Raw genomic sequence first — 10117 nt, 5'->3', positions numbered from 1 at the left:
ATGAATGAATTTAACAGCTGGTAGCTATTCAGTGATCTCACCTCCCAGCCAAATTCAGAACCTGATCCACTAGGAAGGGTTTAGGCTGGAAATGCAAGTCTGGAGACCTGCTTCCTACTGCAGAAATGTTACTGAGATGTCAGAAAAAGCCACCAGAGAGTAAATACTCTCTTCTTTCCAACCCAACTTTCATTCTTTTTTTTTTTTTTGTATTTTTCCGAAGCTGGAAACGGGGAGACAGTCAGACAGACTCCCGCATGCGCCCGACCCGGATCCACCCAGCACGCCCACCAGGGGCGACGCTCTGCCCACCAGGGGGCGATGCTCTGCCCATCTGAGGTGTTGCTCTGTTGCGACCAGAGCCACTCTAGTGCCTGAGGCAGAGGCCATAGAGCCATCCCCAGCGCCCGGGCCATCTTTGCTCCAATGGAGCCTCGGCTGTGGGAGGGGAAGAGAGAGACAGAGAGGAAGGAGAGGGGGAGGGGTGGAGAAGCAGATGGGCGCTTCTCCTGTGTGCCCTGGCCGGGAATCGAACCCGGGACTTCTGCACGCCAGGCCGACGCTCTACCACTGAGCCAACCGGCCAGGACCCCAACTTTCATTCTTTTATCCATTCTTCCTTACCACTAAGTTCTTCCACAGAACTTGTCTCCTGTTCTCAGCTTAGCCCTTCTATTACTTTCCTCTTTGCTTGGTAATTTTATTTACACTGGGAAATATAAATATTACTGATGCTATTTTTGCTTTAGAGAGAACAAAGACTATTTACACATTCAGACTGTAAATTTGACATTTAAAAATCCCTTTAGTGCTCAGGAAAGCTTTCTGTAAGAACACAATGGCAATTATTGCTTCTCCATCCCTTCCTGAGACTGCGTGAGTGTGAATGCGTGGGCATTGTTCTAGGAGGTGGTGGAGAGAGAAAGAGAAAGAGAGAGAGAGGGAAGGAGAAAGGGAATATGAGAGGGAGAGAATGAGAGAGAAAAAGAGTGAAAGAGAGAGAGAATTACAGTTTATGCTTAACTTTCTGAATTTTATGCAGGCCGTAGTAACTAACAATCAAGCTCTGTTGCTTTGTAGACTTATATTTATCCTTGCTGTTTTTATAAATCTTTGTTAATTGTCCCATTATAAATATATGATTTGAAGCCCTTATAATGGCATCTAAATATTTTTACAATGCTACAAGGAATATATAAAAAGAGTGAGGAAAATTATGGCAGTGGAAGAGTATATTAACATGCTGATTATATTTACATCTGAGGAGACTGCAACATTGTGATGGTAGTTTTCAGAGGTGAATGAATCAGTCATTGAAACAATCAAGAGGAATGATGTTATAAGGGCAAATATTGCAAGAATTATTCATCTTTTTTTAAATTTCATGTTTCTTAAACATAAAGTTTACCAATGTGTGTTGTTTCATGTAGGTCTGAGGCCATTGATAGCTCCTATCAGCTACGAATGCCTGGGACACAACTGAGCCATATACCTTGTGGCCGGACCCACAGATATTTCCTCCACAGGAGCCAATGTTGTGGCTGGACCAGCCCTTATGGTTCCTATGATTACAAGATACAACTTAGCAACAACCATCAGAGAACTTTGAAAAATAAAGTTTATTACTCACAGGTCACAGAGAATATACTGTATGCCCAGGGTCACACAGAGAGGTTGCAAGTATAGACTCTGTGCATTGTGGTTGGCTCTACCTTTATCGAGGTCCAAGGACAGAGTGGCTAAAATTCCTTCCTTCCTTCCTTCCTTCCTTCCTTCCTTCCTTCCTTCCTTCCTTCCTTCCTTCCTTTCTTTCTTTCTTTCTTTCTTTCTTTCTTTCATTTATTAAGTGAGAGGCAGGGAGGCAGAGACAGTCTCCCACATGTGTCCCAACAGGAATCCATGCTGCAAGCCCCTTACCAGGCAATGCTCTGACCATCTAAGCCATTACTCGTTGCTCAGCAACTGAGCTATTTTAGCACCTGATGTGAGGCCATGGAGGTATCCTCAGCACCCGGGGCCAACTTTACTCAAATCATTCAAGCCATAGCTGCAGAAGGGAGAGAGAGAGAGAGAGAGAGAGAGAGAGAGAGAGAGAGAGAGATATGGAGAGAGGGGGATCACTCCAGTATCAAGAGGTATGAAGCTTCCCCAGGGCTTTTAATGACTTCAGAGGATTCCATTGTCCCTGTTTCCTTGCAGAGTCTTCAGATATAGAATCACTAGAGGTTATTTGATTCTGCAGCTCTCTTGGCAATAAAGATGATGGGAATCCTCCTTCACAAGACCACTGACTTCTGGGACATAATGGTAAAAAATCTTCTGCAAGTGGGATGTGACCATTTTAATAATTTTTTTCTAGTGTCAGGGCATGAGGAGGATCTGTATGTGTGTATGTCCGTGATGGGGTGATACTTACAATATTTAAGAACTAGACAGCAATTTGTGTGGTAGTACCAGCATAAACCAGACAGATAATAGCCCATATATATATATATATATATATATATATATATATGCATATATGTGTGCATGTATGTATGTATGTATGTAAATTTGTGTTCATTTGTGTCTGTGAATATATATGTGAATTTGTGTGTACTTCTGTATACATGTGTTTGTGTCTGGATGTATAATGCTATGTGTTGGGTATTTGTATATATGTATATATGGATCTTGGTACTTATGTTGGCATATTTTATACCTACATGTATATGTGCTTGCTTGAATATGCCTTTTTGGGGGCTTTGTGTATATTATGACTATCTGAGTGTAATTACACATGCAATATGCCCATATTTGTCGATTGCCTAAACAACTCTATGAATGTAGCAGGAGAAAATAATTCCACTAGTTCTAATTTCTGCAGCAACTTCCTTCTTGCTTCTGTTGTTGGTCCCTACAGTCTGTTCTCAGAACAACAATTTGATTTATTCTGTTTAAATGTTGTCAGATCACTACACCCTTGCTCAAAAACTTACAATGACTCTCATTTTAGGGTGAATATAAACAAAAAGCAAAAAAAAAAAAAAAAATTCAGTGGCTTGAAAAGATCTCTTGTTTCTTCTCTGACATCTCTTACTACTTTGCTCCTCACTTACTTCACTCCAACTAAACTGGCCTATTTGTAGTTTCCTGAGCAAAATGGGCACATTCCCCTCATAGTGCTTTTGCACTCTGCCAGGGATGTTTTTCTATCAACTCTGCATGACTCTCTTCCTCGCTGAATTAATTCAAGTCTCTACTTAAATGTCACCTCTTCATAGAGGCCTTTTTCAGAATTTCCTGTCTAAAATACTCTCTCAGTCACTCTATCACCTCATCCAGTTCTACTTTTCTTCACAGCACTTGGTTTAGGATAGTTAGTTCTGTTTTGATTTTAATAAAATGATGGTTTTTAATGGGAACCACAGATATGGTTACAATTACATAGTTTGACACAAAAAACTTGTGGGTGATCAGGAGTTGGAAGATTACAAAATAATGAGAGTAACACGGGGTATAGAAGAAAATCTGTTTCATATATATTATATGGCATAATTAACAAAGAATGATAAAAACAATAAAGATAAATGTGAGTGGATAACATAAAAGCAAGTAAACCCCAAATCCTTAGAAAAGCTGTAAGGTGTTTGCAAAGCAACAGAGCTTGATTGTTACTGTGACCTGCATAAAATTCAGCGAGTAAAGCATAAACAAAAATTTTCTTTCTTTCACTCTTTCTCTCTCATTCTCTCTCATTCTCTTCCTCTCATATTTCTTCCTTCCCTCCCTCCCTCCCTCCCTCCCTCCCTCCCTCCCTCCCTCCCTCCCTTCCTCCCTCCCTCCCTCCCTCCCTCTCTCTTTCTTCCTCCACCACCTCATAGAAAAATGCTTTCACACTCACAGAGTCTCAGGAAAGGACAGAGAAGCAATAATGACCATTGTCTTGTTTCAGAAAGCTTTCTTGAGCATTAAAGAGATTTTTTTTAAATATGAAATTTACAGTTTGAATGTATAAATAGTATTTGTTATCTTTAAAGCCAATATAACATTGGTAATCTTTATATTTACCAATATAAATAAAATTACTAAAGCAAAGAGGGAATTAATAGAAGGGCTAGGCTGAGAACAGGAGACAAGTTCTGTGTAAGAATTGAGTGGTGAAGAAGAATGGAGGAAAGAATGAAAGCTGGTTGGAAAGAAGAGAGCATTTACTCTCTGGTGGCTTTTGCTGATATCTCAGTAACATTTCTGCAGTGGGAAGCAAGTCTCCAGACTTGCATTTCCAGCTTAAACTCTTCTTAGTAGACCAGGTTCTGAAGCTGGCTGGGAGCTTTGGAAGCAGCCCAAGTGCCCATTAGTAGATGAGTGAATAAAAACAAAAAACAAACAAAAATCTTTGGTACATTTATACAATGTAATACTACTTAGCTTTAAAAAGAAGGGAATCTTTCCTTTTGCGATACCATGGATAAACATGGAGATTCGTATGCTACTTGAAATAAGGCTATCAGAGAAAGACAAATACCATATGATCTTACTTATATGTAGAATCTGATGAACACAATAAAGTAACAAAGATAGAAACAGAATCATAGATACAGAGGACAGACTGACAGCTGTCAGAGGGGAAAAGGGTTTGGGGGCCTGGTGAAAAGGTGAAGGGATTTGCAAGTTAAAAAAAAAAAGCTCATCAACACAGACAACAGTGTGGTGATTATGGGAGGGAAGGTGGAGTGGAAGAAGTAAAAGAGGGTAAAGGGGGGGTAAATGGTGACGGAAGGAGACTTGACTTGGGGTGGTGAATTAATGGTACAGGGTATAGATGATGTATTGTGTGATGGTACACCTGAAATCTATGTCCTACGATATTAACCAATATCACCCCAATGTGTTTAATTAAAAAAATAAAAAGAATAGACTCTAATGGAATTTTAAAAGAAAAGGCAGATTTCAATAATGGAAGATGAGGGGAAAATGACATTTAAAGCAAATTATGCATATTGGAAAATGCTCATAATGGAAAACTGACACAGACCACAGGCAGATGGTTGCAGGAGCATCCTAGAGTTGCAGTGTCTCAGATTCACAGTCTGATCATGTCCAATCTCCACTACCAATACATTCTCAAATTTGCTTTATAAATACATGACAGGAAGGCTTCTGACCTCTGTCTGCAAACCTTCAGTGATGAAGTGCTCACTTTCTCCTAACACGACTTCTTTCTATTTATATAATATTTTTTAAAGTTTTTTTGTTTGTTTTTTAAAGATTTTATTTATTCATTTTAGAGAGGAGAGAGAGAGAGAGAGAGAGAGAGAGAAAGAAAGAAAGAAAGAAAGAAAGAAAGAAAGAAGAAGAAGAAGAAGAAGAAGAAGAAGAAGAAGAGCAGGAAGCATCAACTTCCAGATGCGCCTTGACCAGATAAGCCCAGGGTTTTGAACTGGCCAGCGTTCTGGGTCCATGCTTTATCCACTGCGCCACCACAGGTCAGACCCTTCCTATTTATATTATTGGTCAATAAAGTGGTGGTGTTTTGGAGGAAAATATCTAAGATAAAACATTATACACATTCTTCAGTATGTTTAGTTATTTGTTTCTGGCTTTGTTTTTGTCTTTTATCTTAATTACAAAGGGTTGAAGTAGTCATTCTTGACAATTTATGGCACACCATTTTTTCAGACAAGGCCCTTCTGTTGCTTCTTTCCTTCCTTCCTTCCTTCCTTCCTTCCTTCCTTCCTTCCTTCCTTCCTTCCTTCCTTCCTTTCTTCCATCCCTACTTCCTTTCTTCCCTTTTATCCCCATTCCCTTCTTCATTTATATGTTCATTATAGGGAAACATCCTAAACATTTAATGTTTATCATTCTGTTGTATGTATTCTTGTGAAATGTAATTTATCTTTTGTGTTCAATACATTTATAAAAACATGCATTTTATTTTTTGTATTGGGTATGTATTTCATTTAATGTGTACTTTTCACATGGCACTCTGATGTTAAGATCCATTCTTCCAAGGACATACTCTCACTTTGCTTCGATCTGCACCTTCCACAAACAAGACTTCAGTGATTACTCTTTCACCTTTCTGAGTAAATTTAGGGAGATGTATCTCAGGAGTGGGAATTCTGGGGCACAAGTAATATATATTTTTATTTCATCTAAGCTGTGCTCATTTGTTTTGCGGGGTAGTGTGGTGCAAGGCTTCTCAACTTTATGCCTAAGTAGATCATGGAGCATCCGTTCCATGATGGACACACAGCTCTCCTACAACTTTTAAGCCTTTGATGATAGAACTATGGTCACCAATTCCTCAGGTATGTGTTGCAAGTTCCATTTTCTTTTCCTGCCACATCATTCAATATGTCAGAGAACTAAGGAAGCATACCTATTGCTGAAAAAAAAATACTCAAAAACATGGGTTGAGTTTGCAGTCTCAAAGGACTGCCATAAGGAAGACTGCAATTAAAACTCCATTTATCACCTGCTCCTCTTGAGTCTCCTTTCTGGCCACATGGTATTTTATATCCACACGTTCGGGTATTTTTCTTTTGCCGGAGTTCAGTTACCTGTGTCAATGACTCCATCTTTCTTCAGAGAAAAAAACAGAAGCAAAATGATCAGGATGTACTTGTGATGTTTCAGCACAGTATTTATTCAAAAGTATCAACTCCTTCAGTAACAGTGCTCTGAAAATGCAGTAACCCATGCGTTTCAAACATAGTGACTTAATCTAGATTCCATTTAACCACATCAAAAAGGACTGTTGTTTTCTTTGTTGTTACTGTTTTTGTTGTTAAATAAACAAAATAAGGTATTGAATTTCTTGTTGATTCCATTCACAGGGAAAGTCCAGTAATTTACTTAGGCAAGAGATCTCATCATAAAACTCGATTTCCTGCTCAGTGTGTTGGTAGTCTTTGTTAATTCAGGATACTCTCAGTTCTCTGAATGCCCTCCCCCATTTCATTTATTGGAATCCCAGTGTTTCCCAATTAATTCACTTAACTTCTCTACATAAAATGCCAGTCTTGGTGGAACTGTGAAGACAGTTACTAACATTGTAACTCAGCAACCCACAGAATTAGTACCTGAGTTTGTTTCCAACAATCTCAAAGCTATACTATAGATATGAGATCTTTCTATATACTCAGAGAAAGCCCAAGTTAAAATTCATACCTTGTAGGAAAATTTTTGGTATTTATTTATTTATTTATTTATTTACTTACTTATTTATAATGATCTATTTGTCAAACATGCTCCCCTTCAGTTCCGAAATTTCTCATATCCTTAACATTGTTGCAATGTAACAACTACCCAGAACCTCCCCTTCTGTAGGCACAAGGATACAAATGACCAGAAGCAATGGCATAATTAACTATTTCACCATTTCTGTACTTTGAGCTACTAGTTTCCCGGAAAACGCTGAATATCCATCAAGCGTCAGGGAGGACAGGTAAAACTAAGCTGCAGAAGCTAATGTGCAAACTATTCAGGACAAGACCATTGGGTTTAATCAGTGCCAACCTTTCCCCCACCTTTGTCACACTGCTCAATTTTCAAATTCTTAGGTGAAGAGACTGATAGCTGTAGTTTGAATCTTTTGCCTGTACCTAAGCCAAGAGAGTTCAGGGAAACTTGACTGAGAGTCCTGATACTAAATGTTCTCTTTATTCTATTGAATTGAAATATAATTTATCACATATTAAATCCTTACACACATGGGTCTGATGCTGGACTTTCTGTTCTGTTCCTCTGATAGATTGCTTCTTTTTATTGTTTCAAGTCTCTACTCATACACTGAGATCACATTTTTAAAATTACTATAGCTTTATAATAGTTTGGATGTCTACTATAAGAAGAGCCTTTCATACTTTAAGCAAAATTTCAGGAAGGCAAAAGAAATACTGAAAAGTATTACAAACTTTCAGGTACTTATTCCTGCATTACATATAGAGTCAAAGGCCTTTTCTTTAAGAGATTACCCTACTATCTTTCCCAGGAATAACTGCTATCCTGAATTTGATTCTTGTCATTCCTACGCATGTTTTTATACTTTCAGTGTGTATGCACATATCCTTAAGTAACATATAGTTATATACATATAGATAGAAATGTAACAATACGGTTTTGTGAAGAAAATATTTATTGATTGATTGAAGAGAGAGAAACATCGATTTGTTGTTGCACTTATTTATGAGATCTTTTTTTGTGTTTTTTACAGAGACAGAGAGAGAGTCAGAGAGAGAGATAGATAGGGACACACAGACAGGAATGGGGAGAGATGAGAAGCATCAATCATCAGTTTTTCTTTGCAACACCTTAGTTTTTCATTGATTGCTTTCTCATATGTGCCTTGACCGTGGGCTTTCAGAAGACCGAGTAACCCCTTGCTCGAGCCAGCGACCTTGGGCTCAAGCTGGTGAGCTTTGCTCAAACCAGATGAGCCCGTGCTCAAGCTGGCGACCTCGGGGTCTTGAACCTGGGTCCTCCACATTCCAGTCCGATGCTCTATCCACTGCGCCACCACCTGGTCAGGCTATTTATGAAATCTTGTACGTGCCCTGTCCGGGGAGCAAACCCACAACCCTGGCATATAGGGACAATGCTCTAATCAACTGAGCTCCCCAACCAGGGCAATAATACTTTTTTTCAAATATCCTCACCAACTCGTTTTGCACATTTAGTTTGTATAGCGTTCTACATTGTGAAATAAATATACACACAGAAAGGTCCATGCAACACAAGTTTACAGTTTACTGAACAATTATTTTTTTAATTTTATTTAGAAAATTATATTTAATGGGGTGACATTGATTAATAAGAGTATATAAGTTTCAGGTAAACATTTCTATAGCTTTTGAACTGTTGATTATGTTGTGTACCCATCACCCAAAGTCAGATCATTTTCTGTCACATCACCGTGCATTTGTCCTTCATTACTCCCCATCTCACCCCCTTCCCCTGGTAACTACAGTACTTCACTTTTATCTGTATCCATAAGTCTCAGTTTTATATCCCACGTATGTTTGAAATCATACAGTTCTTAGCTTCTTCTGATTTACTTATTTCACTCAGTGTAATGTTCTCAAGGTCCATCTATGTTGTTGAAAATGGCAATGTGTCATCATTTTTTATGGCTGAGTACAAAATGTAACAACTATCAAGGTCAGGAAATAGAACATTATCAGCTGCCTTTTTCCATTCCCACAGGCCTTCTATGTGTCCTTTTCTCATCACCACATCTTATTTGAGGTTTCAATCACTCTTCTGAAACCCTAAATAATCCCTAAGTAACATAGTTATGCCTGTTATTATACATATTGTAAAGGAAGTTATATGATCTATATTCTTCTGTATTTCTTCTTTCATTCAACACTTTGTAACATTTATTTATATTGTATGTGTCTCTATCTTATTCATTTTTTCAGTGCATGTTTATGTATTTATTTTTAATTTAAAAATTACTTAATTTAAAATATTATTCAGTGCCTGCATATTTAATTAATTTTTAAATTATTTATTTTAATTTTCAAAATTAATTTTACAGAGAGAAGAAGAGAAGGAGGGAGAGAAGGAGAGAGAGAGAAACATCAGTTTGTTGTTCCACTTATTTGTGCCTTCATTGATTGATTCTTGCATGTGCCCTACCAGGGATCAAACCTGCAACCTGAGCATATCAGGATGTCGCTCTAACCAACTGAGCTACACAGCCAGGGCTTGTTGCATGTTTAAATTTTTATATAAATTGTACAATTTAAAATAATATTAGGACTTGCTTTCTTTACTCAATATTATGCTGTGATATTTCTCTGTTTTTTTTTAATTATAAAAAATTATTGATTTTAGAGAAGGGAGATAGAGAGGGACAGAAACTAAAATCTCTTTCTGTATGTACCCTGACCTGAAATCAATTGAGTGGTCCCCTCTACATATCCAGATGATACTCTATGATGCTTTAACCAAATGTCTACTATGAGCTATCTGAGCCAGGGATGTCTCTGTTTTTAAAGTAGCTCTAATTCGTTCATTTATATTGTTGTATTGTAACCCATCAAATCAATATACAGCAATTTATATTTTTGATTTAGCTTCTCTGTTGATAAATATATACAGTGTTTACAATTATTTCACTATTTCA

This window comes from Saccopteryx bilineata, chromosome X, assembly GCF_036850765.1.
Source record: "Saccopteryx bilineata isolate mSacBil1 chromosome X, mSacBil1_pri_phased_curated, whole genome shotgun sequence".
Taxonomy (NCBI): domain Eukaryota; kingdom Metazoa; phylum Chordata; class Mammalia; order Chiroptera; family Emballonuridae; genus Saccopteryx; species Saccopteryx bilineata.
This window is presented reverse-complemented; position numbering follows the sequence as displayed.